The 20,834-nt window shown below is 44.0% G+C and overlaps 7 non-coding genes across 7 annotated transcripts; all 7 read left to right on the top strand.

Annotated features, from left to right (window-relative positions):
- The first annotated feature begins 210 nt into the window (after positions 1–210).
- Positions 211–283, top strand: TRNAF-GAA (transfer RNA phenylalanine (anticodon GAA)). Its single transcript has one exon. It is a non-coding gene; the product is annotated as a tRNA-Phe (tRNA).
- Positions 284–6,235: 5,952 nt separating this feature from the next.
- TRNAF-GAA (transfer RNA phenylalanine (anticodon GAA)) lies at positions 6,236–6,308 on the top strand. Its single transcript has one exon. It is a non-coding gene; the product is annotated as a tRNA-Phe (tRNA).
- A 2,050-nt stretch (positions 6,309–8,358) lies between these two features.
- On the top strand, positions 8,359–8,431 carry TRNAF-GAA (transfer RNA phenylalanine (anticodon GAA)). The gene has a single exon. It is a non-coding gene; the product is annotated as a tRNA-Phe (tRNA).
- A 4,171-nt stretch (positions 8,432–12,602) lies between these two features.
- Positions 12,603–12,675, top strand: TRNAF-GAA (transfer RNA phenylalanine (anticodon GAA)). Its single transcript has one exon. It is a non-coding gene; the product is annotated as a tRNA-Phe (tRNA).
- A 2,055-nt stretch (positions 12,676–14,730) lies between these two features.
- Positions 14,731–14,803, top strand: TRNAF-GAA (transfer RNA phenylalanine (anticodon GAA)). The gene has a single exon. It is a non-coding gene; the product is annotated as a tRNA-Phe (tRNA).
- Positions 14,804–15,073: 270 nt separating this feature from the next.
- Positions 15,074–15,146, top strand: TRNAF-GAA (transfer RNA phenylalanine (anticodon GAA)). The gene has a single exon. It is a non-coding gene; the product is annotated as a tRNA-Phe (tRNA).
- A 5,615-nt stretch (positions 15,147–20,761) lies between these two features.
- Positions 20,762–20,834, top strand: TRNAF-GAA (transfer RNA phenylalanine (anticodon GAA)). Its single transcript has one exon. It is a non-coding gene; the product is annotated as a tRNA-Phe (tRNA).

Genomic DNA, 20,834 nt, shown 5'->3' on the forward strand with positions numbered 1-20,834 from the left:
AGAAACAGCAATCACAACATAAAAGGAGGTTACTGACGCAAGCTTACATTGGTTTGTCAAGGGGAACTATTGCTCCTATTGTTCCTATTGCCATTACCATGCTGATGTTTGAAAATAAAAGTGTAGGCTGGGACTTTAGATCTCCTTTAAGGTCTCTGGGACCCCTTCGCCTTGCCGCCACACACCTGCTGGCTTGCTCCTTTGGAATGTGCCGAAATAGCTCAGTTGGGAGAGCGTTAGACTGAAGATCTAAAGGTCCCTGGTTCGATCCCGGGTTTCGGCATCTGTTGTAGGTTTAAGGAGAGTACACCTGTCTGTGAGCTGTTGCTTTTCTCATGAATCGGGCTAGCGTATGCTCCATGCATTGGCTTCTCACCTGTCTGTTGCTCATGACTGAACGGTGGCTTAGTCTCACTGGCAATTTAGTCGTGAATCTTGCTGCCTTTTCTCTTTTCCGGCAACATGCATAGGCATAAAAATCTCAATTCTCCATAGGCTCCTGTAACACCAACTTATAGTAGCCAACAATTGCTGAGGAAAGCACACGTCTTAAGCCGAAATAGCTCAGTTGGGAGAGCGTTAGACTGAAGATCTAAAGGTCCCTGGTTCTATTCCGGGTTTCGGCAACTGCCTGCGTTTCTTTTGGTGTAACGCTTCCCGGCAAGACTGGGCAGACCAAGACCAAGGTTTAGAAACTGGTTCAGTGCATATTAGGGTCTCGGGCACAGCAGAAAAGCAATTGTACAACTTCCCGCAGTATATGGTTTTCTCAGCCAACGTGCAAGGACATTTCCAAAATCTATTCTTCTCAATAGGACCAGGTTACACCACCACATAGCGCTGCAAAGCCTTGGGGGAAAAAAAGGCTGGCATGTTGCATTGTTGCAGCCCTCACCTGCGTTATGCCAATCAAACCAAGTGGAAGAGTCTGCTTCACAGAGGAAATGCAATGTGTCCGAAAGGAATGGCAGCGCGCAGCCGAGCAAAACAACTTATCAAATGCATTCCGGGGTGAACAAGACTTAGCCGGCTTTGAAAGATACTAAAAGTCACGGCGCAGCCAAAACTAGTCTTTGACAACTTGATGCAAGTAAATAGAAATTTTTTGAACCATGGGATGAATAAAATCCAATACATTTTCTTCCTCGTGCTGATGCATCAGACTAGAAAACCAGAAGCAGGTCAGAAAAAGTATCTTCGCGGTCCGAAATGACTTCCATGACAAAAGCTACAATTGCGCAGCTGAAGATTCTCAGCTTCCTCAGGTTGCAGGCCGCTTCTTCTTCCATACACACAAAATGAGAAGCATAACCACTCCTTCCTAGAAAAGGCAATATCACTTATTCAACCAATTTCCTTGCGGAGTCACTTCTCTTGCAGGGTCCCAAAAGACACAGTATACACGCAAGTCATTTGGATTTTGCCTTTCACTTTAGTTTGAAGAAAGATGTATGATTGTATTCCTTTTATCAGGAAAATTGGGTGAAAATGGCTACGTCAGATGAAAAGCAAAGCTTTAAAGCGAAGAAAGATTACAAACTGTATGACTTTTTCAGGGAAAGTGGCTCAAAATGGCTACGTCAGATGAAAAGCAAGAGGGTTAGCAGCTAGATAAGGTTCCTTTCGAAAAGAGAACACTTGGAGCATTTTCCTTCACTCTGGTCCTTTGGTAGTACTACGGCTGGTTTAAGGCTTCTTTAGAGCAGTGTATTTGGACTCCTCAAAACCTCTATCTAGCTTTAAAAATGTAAAGCCATATATTGCTTCCCACGTTGCATTTCATTGATTTCTAGCCTACTCGCATGAATTTGAACAATCTTGAATATTGTAAACTGACTTTGTGAAGATCCACCAACATTTTCTTTTTTGATTTCAGTGAAATGTATTCACAGTGCCCTGTGAGTAGACTTTTCTGTGTCACACATTTCACAGAGTCTGATTTCCAACGTACAGATTTGCTGAGAGGAGGAGTTTCAGGAGGCAGAGTCAGTACAGGAATCACAGCTTGCAGGAAGCAAGGTACCATGGGAGCTGCAGTCCTTAGAAAATGAAAGTAAAGAGCAGAGAAGAAGCTGAACACCATGCCGGAAATCCAGGAAATTGTGGAAATAGATGGCCAGCAGAGAAACAGCAATCACAACATAAAAGGAGGTTACTGACGCAAGCTTACATTGGTTTGTCAAGGGGAACTATTGCTCCTATTGTTCCTATTGCCATTACCATGCTGATGTTTGAAAATAAAAGTGTAGGCTGGGACTTTAGATCTCCTTTAAGGTCTCTGGGACCCCTTCGCTTTGCCGCCACACACCTGCTGGCTTGCTCCTTTGGAATGTGCCGAAATAGCTCAGTTGGGAGAGCGTTAGACTGAAGATCTAAAGTCCCTGGTTCTATTCCGGGTTTCGGCAACTGCCTGCGTTTCTTTTGGTGTAACGCTTCCCGGCAAGACTGGGCAGACCAAGACCAAGGTTTAGAAACTGGTTCAGTGCATATTAGGGTCTCGGGCGCAGCAGAAAAGCAATTGTACAACTTCCCGCAGTATATGGTTTTCTCAGCCAACGTGCAAGGACATGTCCAAAATCTTTTCTACTCAATAGGACCAGGTTACACCACCACATAGCGCTGCAAAGCCTTGGGGGAAAAAAAGGCTGGCATGTTGCATTGTTGCAGCCCTCACCTGCGTTATGCCAATCAAACCAAGTGGAAGAGTCTGCTTCACAGAGGAAATGCAATGTGTCCGAAAGGAATGGCAGAGCGCAGCCGAGCAAAACAACTTATCAAATGCATTCCGGGGTGAAAAAAACTTAGCCGGCTTTGAAAGATACTAAAAGTCACGGCGCCGCCAAAACTAGTCTTTGACAACTTGATGCAAGTAAATAGAACTTTTTTGAACCATGGGATGAATAAAATCCAATACATTTTCTTCCTCGTGCTGTTGCATTAGACTAGAAACCAGAAGCAGGTCAGAAAAAGTATCTTCGCGGTCCGAAATGACTTCCATGACAAAAGCTACAATTGCGCAGCTGAAGATTCTCAGCTTCCTCAGGTTGCAGGTCGCTTCTTCTTCCATGCACACAAAATGAGAAGCATAACCACTCCTTCCTAGAAAAGGCAATATCACTTATTCAACCAATTTCCTTGCGGAGTCACTTCTCTTGCAGGGTCCCAAAAGACACAGTATACACGCAAGTCATTTTGATTTTGCCTTTCACTTTAGTTTGAAGAAAGATGTATGATTGTATGCCTTTTATCAGGAAAATTGGGTGAAAATGGCTACGTCAGATGAAAAGCAAAGCTTTAAAGCGAAGAAAGATTACAAACTGTATGACTTTTTCAGGGAAAGTGGCTCAAAATGGCTACGTCAGATGAAAAGCAAGAGGGTTAGCAGCTAGATAAGGTTCCTTTCGCAAAGAGAACACTTGGAGCGTTTTCCTTCACTCTGGTCCTTTGGTAGTACTACGGCTGGTTTAAGGCTTCTTTAGAGCAGTGTATTTGGACTCCTCAAAACCTCTATCTAGCTTTAAAAATGTAAAGCCATATATTGCTTCCCACGTTGCATTTCATTGATTTCTAGCCTACTCGCATGAATTTGAACAATCTTGAATATTGTAAACTGACTTTGTGAAGATCCACCAACATTTTCTTTTTTGATTTCAGTGAAATGTATTCACAGTGCCCTGTGAGTAGACTTTGCTGTGTCACACATTTCACAGAGTCTGATTTCCAACGTACAGATTTGCTGAGAGGAGGAGTTTCAGGAGGCAGAGTCAGTACAGGAATCACAGCTTGCAGGCAGCAAGGTACCATGGGAGCTGCAGTCCTTAGAAAATGAAAGTAAAGAGCAGAGAAGAAGCTGAACACCATGCCGGAAATCCAGGAAATTGTGGAAATAGATGGCCAGCAGAGAAACAGCAATCACAACATAAAAGGAGGTTACTGAGGCAAGCTTACATTGGTTTGTCAAGGGGAACTATTGCTCCTATTGTTCCTATTGCCATTACCATGCTGATGTTTGAAAATAAAAGTGTAGGCTGGGACTTTAGATCTCCTTTAAGGTCTCTGGGACCCCTTCGCCTTGCCGCCACACACCTGCTGGCTTGCTCCTTTGGAATGTGCCGAAATAGCTCAGTTGGGAGAGCGTTTGACTGAAGATCTAAAGGTCCCTGGTTCGATCCCGGGTTTCGGCATCTGTTGTAGGTTTAAGGAGAGTCCACCTGTCTGTGAGCTGTTGCTTTTCTCATGAATCGGGCTAGCGTATGCTCCATGCTTTGGCTTCTCACCTGTCTGTTGCTCATGACTGAACGGTGGCTTAGTCTCACTGGCAATTTAGTCGCGAATCTTGCTGCCTTTTCTCTTTTCCGGCAACATGCATAGGCATAAAAATCTCAATTCTCCATAGGCTCCTGTCACACCAACTTATAGTAGCCAACAATTGCTGAGGAAAGCACACGTCTTAAGCCAAAATAGCTCAGTTGGGAGAGCGTTAGACTGAAGATCTAAAGGTCCCTGGTTCAATCCCGGGTTTCGGCAACTGCCTGCGTTTCTTTTGGTGTAACGCTTCCCGGCAAGACTGGGCAGACCAAGACCAAGGTTTAGAAACTGGTTTAGTGCATATTAGGGTCTCGGGCGCAGCAGAAAAGCAATTGTACAACTTCCCGCAGTATATGGTTTTCTCAGCCAACGTGCAAGGACATGTCCAAAATCTATTCTTCTCAATAGGACCAGGTTACACCACCACATAGCGCTTGCAAAGCCTTGGGGGAAAAAAAGGCTGGCATGTTGCATTGTTGCAGCCCTCACCTGCGTTATGCCAATCAAACCAAGTGGAAGAGTCTGCTTCACAGAGGAAATGCAATGTGTCCGAAAGGAATGGCAGCGCGCAGCCGAGCAAAACAACTTATCAAATGCATCCCGGGGTGAACAAGACTTAGCCGGCTTTGAAAGATACTAAAAGTCACGGCGCCGCCAAAACTAGTCTTTGACAACTTGATGCAAGTAAATAGAACTTTTTTGAACCATGGGATGAATAAAATCCAATACATTTTCTTCCTCTTGCTGATGCATCAGACTAGAAAACCAGAAGCAGGTCAGAAAAAGTATCTTCGCGGTCCGAAATGACTTCCATGACAAAAGCTACAATTGCGCAGCTGAAGATTCTCAGCTTCCTCAGGTTGCAGGCCGCTTCTTCTTCCATGCACACAAAATGAGAAGCATAACCACTCCTTCCTAGAAAAGGCAATATCACTTATTCAACCAATTTCCTTGCGGAGTCACTTCTCTTGCAGGGTCCCAAAAGACACAGTATACATGCAAGTCATTTTGATTTTGCCTTTCACTTTAGTTTGAAGAAAGATGTATGATTGTATGCCTTTTATCAGGAAAATTGGGTGAAAATGGCTACGTCAGATGAAAAGCAAAGCTTTAAAGCGAAGAAAGATTACAAACTGTATGACTTTTTCAGGGAAAGTGGCTCAAAATGGCTACGTCAGATGAAAAGCAAGAGGGTTAGCAGCTAGATAAGGTTCTTTTCGAAAAGAGAACACTTGGAGCATTTTCCTTCACTCTGGTCCTTTGGTAGAACTACAGCTGGTTTAAGGCTTCTTTAGAGCAGTGTATTTGGACTCCTCAAAACCTCTATCTAGCTTTAAAAATGTAAAGCCATATATTGCTTCCCACGTTGCATTTCATTGATTTCTAGCCTACTCGCATGAATTTGAACAATCTTGAATATTGTAAACTGACTTTGTGAAGATCCACCAACATTTTCTTTTTTGATTTCAGTGAAATGTATTCACAGTGCCCTGTGAGTAGACTTTGCTGTGTCACACATTTCACAGAGTCTGATTTCCAACGTACAGATTTGCTGAGAGGAGGAGTTTCAGGAGGCAGAGTCAGTACAGGAATCACAGCTTGCAGGCAGCAAGGTACCATGGGAGCTGCAGTCCTTAGAAAATGAAAGTAAAGAGCAGAGAAGAAGCTGAACACCATGCCGGAAATCCAGGAAATTGTGGAAATAGATGGCCAGCAGAGAAACAGCAATCACAACATAAAAGGAGGTTACTGAGGCAAGCTTACATTGGTTTGTCAAGGGGAACTATTGCTCCTATTGTTCCTATTGCCATTACCATGCTGATGTTTGAAAATAAAAGTGTAGGCTGGGACTTTAGATCTCCTTTAAGGTCTCTGGGACCCCTTCGCCTTGCCGCCACACACCTGCTGGCTTGCTCCTTTGGAATGTGCCGAAATAGCTCAGTTGGGAGAGCGTTAGACTGAAGATCTAAAGGTCCCTGGTTCGATCCCGGGTTTCGGCATCTGTTGTAGGTTTAAGGAGAGTCCACCTGTCTGTGAGCTGTTGCTTTTCTCATGAATCGGGCTAGCGTATGCTCCATGCTTTGGCTTCTCACCTGTCTGTTGCTCATGACAGAACGGTGGCTTAGTCTCACTGGCAATTTAGTCGTGAATCTTGCTGCCTTTTCTCTTTTCCGGCAACATGCATAGGCATAAAAATCTCAATTCTCCATAGGCTCCTGTCACACCAACTTATAGTAGCCAACAATTGCTGAGGAAAGCACACGTCTTAAGCCGAAATACGTCAGTTGGGAGAGCGTTAGACTGAAGATCTAAAGGTCCCTGGTTAAATCCCGGGTTTCGGCAACTGCCTGCATTTCTTTTGGTGTAACGCTTCCCGGCAAGACTGGGCAGACCAAGACCAAGGTTTAGAAACTGGTTCAGTGCATATTAGGGTCTCGGGCACAGCAGAAAAGCAATTGTACAACTTCCCGCAGTATATGGTTTTCTCAGCCAACGTGCAAGGACATGTTCAAAATCTATTCTTCTCAATAGGACCAGGTAACACCACCACATAGCGCTGCAAAGCCTTGGGGGAAAAAAAGGCTGGCATGTTGCATTGTTGCAGCCCTCACCTGCGTTATGCCAATCAAACCAAGTGGAAGAGTCTGCTTCACAGAGGAAATGCAATGTGTCCGAAAGGAATGGCAGCGCGCAGCCGAGCAAAACAACTTATCAAATGCATTCCGGGGTGAACAAGACTTAGCCGGCTTTGAAAGATACTAAAAGTCACGGCGCAGCCAAAACTAGTCTTTGACAACTTGATGCAAGTAAATAGAAATTTTTTGAACCATGGGATGAATAAAATCCAATACATTTTCTTCCTCGTGCTGATGCATCAGACTAGAAAACCAGAAGCAGGTCAGAAAAAGTATCTTCGCGGTCCGAAATGACTTCCATGACAAAAGCTACAATTGCGCAGCTGAAGATTCTCAGCTTCCTCAGGTTGCAGGCCGCTTCTTCTTCCATACACACAAAATGAGAAGCATAACCACTCCTTCCTAGAAAAGGCAATATCACTTATTCAACCAATTTCCTTGCGGAGTCACTTCTCTTGCAGGGTCCCAAAAGACACAGTATACACGCAAGTCATTTGGATTTTGCCTTTCACTTTAGTTTGAAGAAAGATGTATGATTGTATTCCTTTTATCAGGAAAATTGGGTGAAAATGGCTACGTCAGATGAAAAGCAAAGCTTTAAAGCGAAGAAAGATTACAAACTGTATGACTTTTTCAGGGAAAGTGGCTCAAAATGGCTACGTCAGATGAAAAGCAAGAGGGTTAGCAGCTAGATAAGGTTCCTTTCGAAAAGAGAACACTTGGAGCATTTTCCTTCACTCTGGTCCTTTGGTAGTACTACGGCTGGTTTAAGGCTTCTTTAGAGCAGTGTATTTGGACTCCTCAAAACCTCTATCTAGCTTTAAAAATGTAAAGCCATATATTGCTTCCCACGTTGCATTTCATTGATTTCTAGCCTACTCGCATGAATTTGAACAATCTTGAATATTGTAAACTGACTTTGTGAAGATCCACCAACATTTTCTTTTTTGATTTCAGTGAAATGTATTCACAGTGCCCTGTGAGTAGACTTTTCTGTGTCACACATTTCACAGAGTCTGATTTCCAACGTACAGATTTGCTGAGAGGAGGAGTTTCAGGAGGCAGAGTCAGTACAGGAATCACAGCTTGCAGGAAGCAAGGTACCATGGGAGCTGCAGTCCTTAGAAAATGAAAGTAAAGAGCAGAGAAGAAGCTGAACACCATGCCGGAAATCCAGGAAATTGTGGAAATAGATGGCCAGCAGAGAAACAGCAATCACAACATAAAAGGAGGTTACTGACGCAAGCTTACATTGGTTTGTCAAGGGGAACTATTGCTCCTATTGTTCCTATTGCCATTACCATGCTGATGTTTGAAAATAAAAGTGTAGGCTGGGACTTTAGATCTCCTTTAAGGTCTCTGGGACCCCTTCGCCTTGCCGCCACACACCTGCTGGCTTGCTCCTTTGGAATGTGCCGAAATAGCTCAGTTGGGAGAGCGTTAGACTGAAGATCTAAAGGTCCCTGGTTCGATCCCGGGTTTCGGCATCTGTTGTAGGTTTAAGGAGAGTACACCTGTCTGTGAGCTGTTGCTTTTCTCATGAATCGGGCTAGCGTATGCTCCATGCATTGGCTTCTCACCTGTCTGTTGCTCATGACTGAACGGTGGCTTAGTCTCACTGGCAATTTAGTCGTGAATCTTGCTGCCTTTTCTCTTTTCCGGCAACATGCATAGGCATAAAAATCTCAATTCTCCATAGGCTCCTGTAACACCAACTTATAGTAGCCAACAATTGCTGAGGAAAGCACACGTCTTAAGCCGAAATAGCTCAGTTGGGAGAGCGTTAGACTGAAGATCTAAAGGTCCCTGGTTCTATTCCGGGTTTCGGCAACTGCCTGCGTTTCTTTTGGTGTAACGCTTCCCGGCAAGACTGGGCAGACCAAGACCAAGGTTTAGAAACTGGTTCAGTGCATATTAGGGTCTCGGGCACAGCAGAAAAGCAATTGTACAACTTCCCGCAGTATATGGTTTTCTCAGCCAACGTGCAAGGACATTTCCAAAATCTATTCTTCTCAATAGGACCAGGTTACACCACCACATAGCGCTGCAAAGCCTTGGGGGAAAAAAAGGCTGGCATGTTGCATTGTTGCAGCCCTCACCTGCGTTATGCCAATCAAACCAAGTGGAAGAGTCTGCTTCACAGAGGAAATGCAATGTGTCCGAAAGGAATGGCAGCGCGCAGCCGAGCAAAACAACTTATCAAATGCATTCCGGGGTGAACAAGACTTAGCCGGCTTTGAAAGATACTAAAAGTCACGGCGCTGCCAAAACTAGTCTTTGACAACTTGATGCAAGTAAATAGAACTTTTTTGAACCATGGGATGAATAAAATCCAATACATTTTCTTCCTCGTGCTGATGCATCAGACTAGAAAACCAGAAGCAGGTCAGAAAAAGTATCTTCGCGGTCCGAAATGACTTCCATGACAAAAGTTACAATTGCGCAGCTGAAGATTCTCAGCTTCCTCAGGTTGCAGGCCGCTTCTTCTTCCATGCACACAAAATGAGAAGCATAACCACTCCTTCCTAGAAAAGGCAATATCACTTATTCAACCAATTTCCTTGCGGAGTCACTTCTCTTGCAGGGTCCCAAAAGACACAGTATACACGCAAGTCATTTTGATTTTGCCTTTCACTTTAGTTTGAAGAAAGATGTATGATTGTATGCCTTTTATCAGGAAAATTGGGTGAAAATGGCTACGTCAGATGAAAAGCAAAGCTTTAAATCGAAGAAAGATTACAAACTGTATGACTTTTTCAGGGAAAGTGGCTCAAAATGGCTAAGTCAGATGAAAAGCAAGAGGGTTAGCAGCTAGATAAGGTTACTTTCAAAAAGAGAACACTTGGAGCATTTTCCTTCACTCTGGTCCTTTGGTAGTACTACGGCTGGTTTAAGGCTTCTTTAGAGCAGTGTATTTGGACTCCTCAAAACCTCTATCTAGCTTTAAAAATGTAAAGCCATATATTGCTTCCCACGTTGCATTTCATTGATTTCTAGCCTACTCGCATGAATTTGAACAATCTTGAATATTGTAAACTGACTTTGTGAAGATCCACCAACATTTTCTTTTTTGATTTCAGTGAAATGTATTCACAGTGCCCTGTGAGTAGACTTTGCTGTGTCACACATTTCACAGAGTCTGATTTCCAACGTACAGATTTGCTGAGAGGAGGAGTTTCAGGAGGCAGAGTCAGTACAGGAATCACAGCTTGCAGGCAGCAAGGTACCATGGGAGCTGCAGTCCTTAGAAAATGAAAGTAAAGAGCAGAGAAGAAGCTGAACACCATGCCGGAAATCCAGGAAATTGTAGAAATAGATGGCCAGCAGAGAAACAGCAATCACAACATAAAAGGAGGTTACTGAGGCAAGCTTACATTGGTTTGTCAAGGGGAACTATTGCTCCTATTGTTCCTATTGCCATTACCATGCTGATGTTTGAAAATAAAAGTGTAGGCTGGGACTTTAGATCTCCTTTAAGGTCTCTGGGACCCCTTCGCTTTGCCGCCACACACCTGCTGGCTTGCTCCTTTGGAATGTGCCGAAATAGCTCAGTTGGGAGAGCGTTAGACTGAAGATCTAAAGTCCCTGGTTCTATTCCGGGTTTCGGCAACTGCCTGCGTTTCTTTTGGTGTAACGCTTCCCGGCAAGACTGGGCAGACCAAGACCAAGGTTTAGAAACTGGTTCAGTGCATATTAGGGTCTCGGGCGCAGCAGAAAAGCAATTGTACAACTTCCCGCAGTATATGGTTTTCTCAGCCAACGTGCAAGGACATGTCCAAAATCTTTTCTACTCAATAGGACCAGGTTACACCACCACATAGCGCTGCAAAGCCTTGGGGGAAAAAAAGGCTGGCATGTTGCATTGTTGCAGCCCTCACCTGCGTTATGCCAATCAAACCAAGTGGAAGAGTCTGCTTCACAGAGGAAATGCAATGTGTCCGAAAGGAATGGCAGAGCGCAGCCGAGCAAAACAACTTATCAAATGCATTCCGGGGTGAAAAAAACTTAGCCGGCTTTGAAAGATACTAAAAGTCACGGCGCCGCCAAAACTAGTCTTTGACAACTTGATGCAAGTAAATAGAACTTTTTTGAACCATGGGATGAATAAAATCCAATACATTTTCTTCCTCGTGCTGTTGCATTAGACTAGAAACCAGAAGCAGGTCAGAAAAAGTATCTTCGCGGTCCGAAATGACTTCCATGACAAAAGCTACAATTGCGCAGCTGAAGATTCTCAGCTTCCTCAGGTTGCAGGTCGCTTCTTCTTCCATGCACACAAAATGAGAAGCATAACCACTCCTTCCTAGAAAAGGCAATATCACTTATTCAACCAATTTCCTTGCGGAGTCACTTCTCTTGCAGGGTCCCAAAAGACACAGTATACACGCAAGTCATTTTGATTTTGCCTTTCACTTTAGTTTGAAGAAAGATGTATGATTGTATGCCTTTTATCAGGAAAATTGGGTGAAAATGGCTACGTCAGATGAAAAGCAAAGCTTTAAAGCGAAGAAAGATTACAAACTGTATGACTTTTTCAGGGAAAGTGGCTCAAAATGGCTACGTCAGATGAAAAGCAAGAGGGTTAGCAGCTAGATAAGGTTCCTTTCGCAAAGAGAACACTTGGAGCGTTTTCCTTCACTCTGGTCCTTTGGTAGTACTACGGCTGGTTTAAGGCTTCTTTAGAGCAGTGTATTTGGACTCCTCAAAACCTCTATCTAGCTTTAAAAATGTAAAGCCATATATTGCTTCCCACGTTGCATTTCATTGATTTCTAGCCTACTCGCATGAATTTGAACAATCTTGAATATTGTAAACTGACTTTGTGAAGATCCACCAACATTTTCTTTTTTGATTTCAGTGAAATGTATTCACAGTGCCCTGTGAGTAGACTTTGCTGTGTCACACATTTCACAGAGTCTGATTTCCAACGTACAGATTTGCTGAGAGGAGGAGTTTCAGGAGGCAGAGTCAGTACAGGAATCACAGCTTGCAGGCAGCAAGGTACCATGGGAGCTGCAGTCCTTAGAAAATGAAAGTAAAGAGCAGAGAAGAAGCTGAACACCATGCCGGAAATCCAGGAAATTGTGGAAATAGATGGCCAGCAGAGAAACAGCAATCACAACATAAAAGGAGGTTACTGAGGCAAGCTTACATTGGTTTGTCAAGGGGAACTATTGCTCCTATTGTTCCTATTGCCATTACCATGCTGATGTTTGAAAATAAAAGTGTAGGCTGGGACTTTAGATCTCCGTTAAGGTCTCTGGGACCCCTTCGCCTTGCCGCCACACACCTGCTGGCTTGCTCCTTTGGAATGTGCCGAAATAGCTCAGTTGGGAGAGCGTTTGACTGAAGATCTAAAGGTCCCTGGTTCGATCCCGGGTTTCGGCATCTGTTGTAGGTTTAAGGAGAGTCCACCTGTCTGTGAGCTGTTGCTTTTCTCATGAATCGGGCTAGCGTATGCTCCATGCTTTGGCTTCTCACCTGTCTGTTGCTCATGACTGAACGGTGGCTTAGTCTCACTGGCAATTTAGTCGCGAATCTTGCTGCCTTTTCTCTTTTCCGGCAACATGCATAGGCATAAAAATCTCAATTCTCCATAGGCTCCTGTCACACCAACTTATAGTAGCCAACAATTGCTGAGGAAAGCACACGTCTTAAGCCGAAATAGCTCAGTTGGGAGAGCGTTAGACTGAAGATCTAAAGGTCCCTGGTTCAATCCCGGGTTTCGGCAACTGCCTGTGTTTGTTTTGGTGTAACGCTTCCCGGCAAGACTGGGCAGACCAAGACCAAGACCAAGGTTTAGAAACTGGGTAAGTGCATATTAGGGTCTCGGGCGCAGCAGAAAAGCAATTGTACAACTTCCCGCAGTATATGGTTTTCTCAGCCAACGTGCAAGGACATGTCCAAAATCTATTCTTCTCAATAGGACCAGGTAACACCACCACATAGCGCTGCAAACCCTTGGGGGAAAAAAAGGCTGGCATGTTGCATTGTTGCAGCCCTCACCTGCATTATGCCAATCAAACCAAGTGGAAGAGTCTGCTTCACAGAGGAAATGCAATGTGTCCGAAAGGAATGGCAGTGCGCAGCCGAGCAAAACAACTTATCAAATGCATTCCGGGGTGAACAAGACTTAGCCGGCTTTGAAAGATACTAAAAGTCACGGCGCCGCCAAAACTAGTCTTTGACAACTTGATGCAAGTAAATAGAACTTTTTTGAACCATGGGATGAATAAAATAAAATACATTTTCTTCCTCGTGCTGTTGCATTAGACTAGAAACCAGAAGCAGGTCAGAAAAAGTATCTTCGCGGTCCGAAATGACTTCCATGACAAAAGCTACAATTGCGCAGCTGAAGATTCTCAGCTTCCTCAGGTTGCAGGCCGCTTCTTCTTCCATACACACAAAATGAGAAGCATAACCACTCCTTCCTAGAAAAGGCAATATCACTTATTCAACCAATTTCCTTGCGGAGTCACTTCTCTTGCAGGGTCCCAAAAGACACAGTATACACGCAAGTCATTTTGATTTTGCCTTTCACTTTAGTTTGAAGAAAGATGTATGATTGTATGCCTTTTATCAGGAAAATTGGGTGAAAATGGCTACGTCAGATGAAAAGCAAAGCTTTAAAGCGAAGAAAGATTACAAACTGTATGACTTTTTCAGGGAAAGTGGCTCAAAATGGCTACGTCAGATGAAAAGCAAGAGGGTTAGCAGCTAGATAAGGTTCCTTTCGAAAAGAGAACACTTGGAGCATTTTCCTTCACTCTGGTCCTTTGGTAGTACTACGGCTGGTTTAAGGCTTCTTTAGAGCAGTGTATTTGGACTCCTCAAAACCTCTATCTAGCTTTAAAAATGTAAAGCCATATATTGCTTCCCACGTTGCATTTCATTGATTTCTAGCCTACTCGCATGAATTTGAACAATCTTGAATATTGTAAACTGACTTTGTGAAGATCCACCAACATTTTCTTTTTTGATTTCAGTGAAATGTATTCACAGTGCCCTGTGAATAGACTTTGCTGTGTCACACATTTCACAGAGTCTGATTTCCAACGTACAGATTTGCTGAGAGGAGGAGTTTCAGGAGGCAGAGTCAGTAAAGGAATCACAGCTTGCAGGCAGCAAGGTACCATGGGAGCTGCAGTCCTTAGAAAATGAAAGTAAAGAGCAGAGAAGAAGCTGAACACCATGCCGGAAATCCAGGAAATTGTGTAAATAGATGGCCAGCAGAGAAACAGCAATCACAACATAAAAGGAGGTTACTGAGGCAAGCTTACATTGGTTTGTCAAGGGGAACTATTGCTCCTATTGTTCCTATTGCCATTACCATGCTGATGTTTGAAAATAAAAGTTTAGGCTGGGACTTTAGATCTCCTTTAAGGTCTCTGGGACCCCTTCGCCTTACCGCCACACACCTGCTGGCTTGCTCATTTGGAACGTGCCGAAATAACTCAGTTGGGAGAGCGTTAGACTGAAGATCTAAAGGTCCCTGGTTCGATCCCGGGTTTCGGCATCTGTTGTAGATTTAAGGAGAGGCCACCTGTCTGTGAGCTGTTGCTTTTCTCATGAATCGGGCCAGCGTATGCTCCATGCTTTGGCTTCTCACCTGTCTGTTGCTCATGACAGAACGGTGGCTTAGTCTCCCTGGCAATTTAGTCGTGAATCTTGTTGCCTTTTCTCTTTTCCGGCAACATGCATAGGCATAAAAATCTCAATTCTCCATAGGCTCCTGTCACACCAACTTATAGTAGCCAACAATTGCTGAGAAAAGCACACGTCTTAAGCCAAAATAGCTCAGTTGGGAGAGCGTTAGACTGAAGATCTAAAGGTCCCTGGTTCGATCCCGGGTTTCGGCATCTGTTGTAGGTTTAAGGAGAGTCCACCTGTCTGTGAGCTGTTGCTTTTCTCATGAATCGGGCTAGCGTATGCTCCATGCTTTGGCTTCTCACCTGTCTGTTGCTCATGACTGAACGGTGGCTTAGTCTCACTGGCAATTTAGTCGCGAATCTTGCTGCCTTTTCTCTTTTCCGGCAACATGCATAGGCATAAAAATCTCAATTCTCCATAGGCTCCTGTCACACCAACTTATAGTAGCCAACAATTGCTGAGGAAAGCACACGTCTTAAGCCGAAATAGCTCAGTTGGGAGAGCGTTAGACTGAAGATCTAAAGGTCCCTGGTTCAATCCCGGGTTTCGGCAACTGCCTGTGTTTGTTTTGGTGTAACGCTTCCCGGCAAGACTGGGCAGACCAAGACCAAGACCAAGGTTTAGAAACTGGGTAAGTGCATATTAGGGTCTCGGGCGCAGCAGAAAAGCAATTGTACAACTTCCCGCAGTATATGGTTTTCTCAGCCAACGTGCAAGGACATGTCCAAAATCTATTCTTCTCAATAGGACCAGGTTACACCACCACATAGCGCTGCAAAGCCTTGGGGGAAAAAAAGGCTGGCATGTTGCATTGTTGCAGCCCTCACCTGCGTTATGCCAATCAAACCAAGTGGAAGAGTCTGCTTCACAGAGGAAATGCAATGTGTCCGAAAGGAATGGCAGCGCGCAGCCGAGCAAAACAACTTATCAAATGCATTCCGGGGTGAACAAGACTTAGCCGGCTTTGAAAGATACTAAAAGTCACGGCGCAGCCAAAACTAGTCTTTAACAACTTGATGCAAGTAAATAGAACTTTTTTGAACCATGGGATGAATAAAATCCAATACATTTTCTTCCTCGTGCTGATGCATCAGACTAGAAAACCAGAAGCAGGTCAGAAAAAGTATCTTCGCGGTCCGAAATGACTTCCATGACAAAAGCTACAATTGCGCAGCTGAAGATTCTCAGCTTCCTCAGGTTGCAGGCCGCTTCTTCTTCCATACACACAAAATGAGAAGCATAACCACTCCTTCCTAGAAAAGGCAATATCACTTATTCAACCAATTTCCTTGCGGAGTCACTTCTCTTGCAGGGTCCCAAAAGACACAGTATACACGCAAGTCATTTGGATTTTGCCTTTCACTTTAGTTTGAAGAAAGATGTATGATTGTATTCCTTTTATCAGGAAAATTGGGTGAAAATGGCTACGTCAGATGAAAAGCAAAGCTTTAAAGCGAAGAAAGATTACAAACTGTATGACTTTTTCAGGGAAAGTGGCTCAAAATGGCTAAGTCAGATGAAAAGCAAGAGGGTTAGCAGCTAGATAAGGTTACTTTCAAAAAGAGAACACTTGGAGCATTTTCCTTCACTCTGGTCCTTTGGTAGTACTACGGCTGGTTTAAGGCTTCTTTAGAGCAGTGTATTTGGACTCCTCAAAACCTCTATCTAGCTTTAAAAATGTAAAGCCATATATTGCTTCCCACGTTGCATTTCATTGATTTCTAGCCTACTCGCATGAATTTGAACAATCTTGAATATTGTAAACTGACTTTGTGAAGATCCACCAACATTTTCTTTTTTGATTTCAGTGAAATGTATTCACAGTGCCCTGTGAGTAGACTTTGCTGTGTCACACATTTCACAGAGTCTGATTTCCAACGTACAGATTTGCTGAGAGGAGGAGTTTCAGGAGGCAGAGTCAGTACAGGAATCACAGCTTGCAGGCAGCAAGGTACCATGGGAGCTGCAGTCCTTAGAAAATGAAAGTAAAGAGCAGAGAAGAAGCTGAACACCATGCCGGAAATCCAGGAAATTGTAGAAATAGATGGCCAGCAGAGAAACAGCAATCACAACATAAAAGGAGGTTACTGAGGCAAGCTTACATTGGTTTGTCAAGGGGAACTATTGCTCCTATTGTTCCTATTGCCATTACCATGCTGATGTTTGAAAATAAAAGTGTAGGCTGGGACTTTAGATCTCCTTTAAGGTCTCTGGGACCCCTTCGCTTTGCCGCCACACACCTGCTGGCTTGCTCCTTTGGAATGTGCCGAAATAGCTCAGTTGGGAGAGCGTTAGACTGAAGATCTAAAGTCCCTGGTTCTATTCCGGGTTTCGGCAACTGCCTGCGTTTCTTTTGGTGTAACGCTTCCCGGCAAGACTGGGCAGACCAAGACCAAGGTTTAGAAACTGGTTCAGTGCATATTAGGGTCTCGGGCGCAGCAGAAAAGCAATTGTACAACTTCCCGCAGTATATGGTTTTCTCAGCCAACGTGCAAGGACATGTCCAAAATCTTTTCTACTCAATAGGACCAGGTTACACCACCACATAGCGCTGCAAAGCCTTGGGGGAAAAAAAGGCTGGCATGTTGCATTGTTGCAGCCCTCACCTGCGTTATGCCAATCAAACCAAGTGGAAGAGTCTGCTTCACAGAGGAAATGCAATGTGTCCGAAAGGAATGGCAGAGCGCAGCCGAGCAAAACAACTTATCAAATGCATTCCGGGGTGAAAAAAACTTAGCCGGCTTTGAAAGATACTAAAAGTCACGGCGCCGCCAAAACTAGTCTTTGACAACTTGATGCAAGTAAATAGAACTTTTTTGAACCATGGGATGAATAAAATCCAATACATTTTCTTCCTCGTGCTGTTGCATTAGACTAGAAACCAGAAGCAGGTCAGAAAAAGTATCTTCGCGGTCCGAAATGACTTCCATGACAAAAGCTACAATTGCGCAGCTGAAGATTCTCAGCTTCCTCAGGTTGCAGGTCGCTTCTTCTTCCATGCACACAAAATGAGAAGCATAACCACTCCTTCCTAGAAAAGGCAATATCACTTATTCAACCAATTTCCTTGCGGAGTCACTTCTCTTGCAGGGTCCCAAAAGACACAGTATACACGCAAGTCATTTTGATTTTGCCTTTCACTTTAGTTTGAAGAAAGATGTATGATTGTATGCCTTTTATCAGGAAAATTGGGTGAAAATGGCTACGTCAGATGAAAAGCAAAGCTTTAAAGCGAAGAAAGATTACAAACTGTATGACTTTTTCAGGGAAAGTGGCTCAAAATGGCTACGTCAGATGAAAAGCAAGAGGGTTAGCAGCTAGATAAGGTTCCTTTCGCAAAGAGAACACTTGGAGCGTTTTCCTTCACTCTGGTCCTTTGGTAGTACTACGGCTGGTTTAAGGCTTCTTTAGAGCAGTGTATTTGGACTCCTCAAAACCTCTATCTAGCTTTAAAAATGTAAAGCCATATATTGCTTCCCACGTTGCATTTCATTGATTTCTAGCCTACTCGCATGAATTTGAACAATCTTGAATATTGTAAACTGACTTTGTGAAGATCCACCAACATTTTCTTTTTTGATTTCAGTGAAATGTATTCACAGTGCCCTGTGAGTAGACTTTGCTGTGTCACACATTTCACAGAGTCTGATTTCCAACGTACAGATTTGCTGAGAGGAGGAGTTTCAGGAGGCAGAGTCAGTACAGGAATCACAGCTTGCAGGCAGCAAGGTACCATGGGAGCTGCAGTCCTTAGAAAATGAAAGTAAAGAGCAGAGAAGAAGCTGAACACCATGCCGGAAATCCAGGAAATTGTGGAAATAGATGGCCAGCAGAGAAACAGCAATCACAACATAAAAGGAGGTTACTGAGGCAAGCTTACATTGGTTTGTCAAGGGGAACTATTGCTCCTATTGTTCCTATTGCCATTACCATGCTGATGTTTGAAAATAAAAGTGTAGGCTGGGACTTTAGATCTCCTTTAAGGTCTCTGGGACCCCTTCGCCTTGCCGCCACACACCTGCTGGCTTGCTCCTTTGGAATGTGCCGAAATAGCTCAGTTGGGAGAGCGTTTGACTGAAGATCTAAAGGTCCCTGGTTCGATCCCGGGTTTCGGCATCTGTTGTAGGTTTAAGGAGAGTCCACCTGTCTGTGAGCTGTTGCTTTTCTCATGAATCGGGCTAGCGTATGCTCCATGCTTTGGCTTCTCACCTGTCTGTTGCTCATGACTGAACGGTGGCTTAGTCTCACTGGCAATTTAGTCGCGAATCTTGCTGCCTTTTCTCTTTTCCGGCAACATGCATAGGCATAAAAATCTCAATTCTCCATAGGCTCCTGTCACATCAACTTATAGTAGCCAACAATTGCTGAGGAAAGCACACGTCTTAAGCCAAAATAGCTCAGTTGGGAGAGCGTTAGACTGAAGATCTAAAGGTCCCTGGTTCAATCCCGGGTTTCGGCAACTGCCTGCGTTTCTTTTGGTGTAACGCTTCCCGGCAAGACTGGGCAGACCAAGACCAAGGTTTAGAAACTGGTTTAGTGCATATTAGGGTCTCGGGCGCAGCAGAAAAGCAATTGTACAACTTCCCGCAGTATATGGTTTTCTCAGCCAACGTGCAAGGACATGTCCAAAATCTATTCTTCTCAATAGGACCAGGTTACACCACCACATAGCGCTTGCAAAGCCTTGGGGGAAAAAAAGGCTGGCATGTTGCATTGTTGCAGCCCTCACCTGCGTTATGCCAATCAAACCAAGTGGAAGAGTCTGCTTCACAGAGGAAATGCAATGTGTCCGAAAGGAATGGCAGCGCGCAGCCGAGCAAAACAACTTATCAAATGCATCCCGGGGTGAACAAGACTTAGCCGGCTTTGAAAGATACTAAAAGTCACGGCGCCGCCAAAACTAGTCTTTGACAACTTGATGCAAGTAAATAGAACTTTTTTGAACCATGGGATGAATAAAATCCAATACATTTTCTTCCTCTTGCTGATGCATCAGACTAGAAAACCAGAAGCAGGTCAGAAAAAGTATCTTCGCGGTCCGAAATGACTTCCATGACAAAAGCTACAATTGCGCAGCTGAAGATTCTCAGCTTCCTCAGGTTGCAGGCCGCTTCTTCTTCCATGCACACAAAATGAGAAGCATAACCACTCCTTCCTAGAAAAGGCAATATCACTTATTCAACCAATTTCCTTGCGGAGTCACTTCTCTTGCAGGGTCCCAAAAGACACAGTATACATGCAAGTCATTTTGATTTTGCCTTTCACTTTAGTTTGAAGAAAGATGTATGATTGTATGCCTTTTATCAGGAAAATTGGGTGAAAATGGCTACGTCAGATGAAAAGCAAAGCTTTAAAGCGAAGAAAGATTACAAACTGTATGACTTTTTCAGGGAAAGTGGCTCAAAATGGCTACGTCAGATGAAAAGCAAGAGGGTTAGCAGCTAGATAAGGTTCTTTTCGAAAAGAGAACACTTGGAGCATTTTCCTTCACTCTGGTCCTTTGGTAGAACTACAGCTGGTTTAAGGCTTCTTTAGAGCAGTGTATTTGGACTCCTCAAAACCTCTATCTAGCTTTAAAAATGTAAAGCCATATATTGCTTCCCACGTTGCATTTCATTGATTTCTAGCCTACTCGCATGAATTTGAACAATCTTGAATATTGTAAACTGACTTTGTGAAGATCCACCAACATTTTCTTTTTTGATTTCAGTGAAATGTATTCACAGTGCCCTGTGAGTAGACTTTGCTGTGTCACACATTTCACAGAGTCTGATTTCCAACGTACAGATTTGCTGAGAGGAGGAGTTTCAGGAGGCAGAGTCAGTACAGGAATCACAGCTTGCAGGCAGCAAGGTACCATGGGAGCTGCAGTCCTTAGAAAATGAAAGTAAAGAGCAGAGAAGAAGCTGAACACCATGCCGGAAATCCAGGAAATTGTGGAAATAGATGGCCAGCAGAGAAACAGCAATCACAACATAAAAGGAGGTTACTGAGGCAAGCTTACATTGGTTTGTCAAGGGGAACTATTGCTCCTATTGTTCCTATTGCCATTACCATGCTGATGTTTGAAAATAAAAGTGTAGGCTGGGACTTTAGATCTCCTTTAAGGTCTCTGGGACCCCTTCGCCTTGCCGCCACACACCTGCTGGCTTGCTCCTTTGGAATGTGCCGAAATAGCTCAGTTGGGAGAGCGTTAGACTGAAGATCTAAAGGTCCCTGGTTCGATCCCGGGTTTCGGCA

Source organism: Staurois parvus, unplaced genomic scaffold (assembly GCF_062004578.1).
Source record: "Staurois parvus isolate SC_StPar_1 unplaced genomic scaffold, SC_StPar_1.0 ptg000126l, whole genome shotgun sequence".
Lineage (NCBI taxonomy): Eukaryota > Metazoa > Chordata > Amphibia > Anura > Ranidae > Staurois > Staurois parvus.